Genomic DNA, 1664 nt, shown 5'->3' with positions numbered 1-1664 from the left:
CTTTGCTATAGGGTGCATGCACTTGCCAGAGAGACAGAAAGAGAAAAATCACACACACACACCCCCAGGGGGACGGCCATGCTGCAATCCCTTCTCTTCCATTCTCTTCTCAGGATTTTAGGCACGCAAACACACACAGGCACCCAGCATGAGTTTTAAGGCACTGGGTCCAGGGCTCAAACCCCGGTCAGCTACATGGGAGTCCAGCAATGTAACCAATATGCCATCTGTTGGTCCCCACCCAGCATGATTCTCAAGTCACCAGGCCCAGGACTCTAACCACGGTGGGCTAGCACCTTAACCACCATGCCACCTGCTGGTCCCAAGTCTGTTATGTTTTTAACCTATAGTTTACAAAGCTCAGTGCAGGAAGGTTAGGGAAGAAAGAATCACAGTTTGCAAAACATCAGCCATGTAAATACCTCAGTTTCCACATTTGTAAAACACATTCTTGCTCTGGGACCCATCTGGGTCAAGGGAGCTCTGCACCAAACACCTCCCTGAACTCCGTATCTACTCAAACGGTCCACGATGCCTAGAAAGCCCTTCCTCCCAGGCATTCTTGACACCACCTCTCCCGCCACGCTGCCTGGAGTTAAGTTGCAGAAAACATACAATTGATCAGATTATCCTCTGGCGAGGTCTCTGGGACCTGCTGATACCTACAGAGATGAAACCCTCCTCAGTGCACTGTCCCCAACTGGCCAGCATCTCTCCTCTACTCCCTGCCTGTACTTTTAGGCTTCAGTGACACAGGTTTCCACTTCATGAAAACACATTGGCCTCTTGTGCTTCTGGGCCTTGCAAATACTGTTACTCTTGCCCACCACTCATCCACTCATCCCATCCTAACTACCAAACTCCTACTTTTCCTTCAAAACCCAACATTCTAAAACAGTATTTCATAGGCTAAAATGAAGAACATTTGAGGTGAATAACAGATTACATAGAAAAAAGAGCTGTGCTTTTTTTTTCTTTTGCCAGAGGCCTCATACACAAATGTGAGAGAGAGACAGAGAGAGAGAGAGAGAGAGAGAGAGGCAGAGAAGAGAGGACCTCCCCCACAGTAGCACCTGGTCATGCCTCAATTCTCATTTTTCAATCCTCCAACCCTCAGGATCATGGGAATTCCTGTATCCAGCATGTTTTCGAGGTGGTCTAGGCCAGGATTCAAACCCTGGTCAGCCACATGGGATACGGCTTCCTCTGCTCGACACTTAACCACTGCGCTACAGGCTGGCCCACGTTGTACTTCTTTATTTTATTATGTAAGAGCATTTTTAAACACAACAGCTATGTATTTACTATTACCATTCCTTCGTAAAAGATTTATTTTAAGGTGAAAAAGGATAAACATAGTGGCAGACATTTAAACTGAATCATTTTGACATGATGAAAATTTCCTTTTTAATTTTTTTTTTAATTTTTTCTATCCCGCTGGTGGCTGACAAAGCCTAGCCACAGACCAGCATTTGGCCTCCACTGATTTAACCTTCAGCAGCCTGGGGGTGGGCAGACCCCATCCCCTCCAAGAGGCTTCCACAAAAGCCAGCGAGACCCACTGCTGAGGGAATAGGGCCAGCAGGCTGAATCTCAGTCACCAGGAGGCAGCGGCAGGCCTGAGGCCCTGTGCCCTCTCGCTCTGGCTGGTGCTGTGGCCACAT

The 1664-nt window shown here is 47.8% G+C and overlaps 1 protein-coding gene across 1 annotated transcript in view; it reads left to right on the top strand.

The window, feature by feature from the left end:
• The window catches only part of LIPC (lipase C, hepatic type), a gene marked incomplete in the record, with an annotated part of 38363 nt that overhangs the window by 10461 nt on the left and 26238 nt on the right, over positions 1 to 1664 (top strand).

The sequence above is a fragment of the Tupaia chinensis genome, unplaced genomic scaffold, assembly GCF_000334495.1.
Source record: "Tupaia chinensis unplaced genomic scaffold, TupChi_1.0 Scaffold000063_1, whole genome shotgun sequence".
In the NCBI taxonomy this organism is placed as follows: domain Eukaryota; kingdom Metazoa; phylum Chordata; class Mammalia; order Scandentia; family Tupaiidae; genus Tupaia; species Tupaia belangeri.
This window is presented reverse-complemented; position numbering and strand designations above follow the sequence as displayed.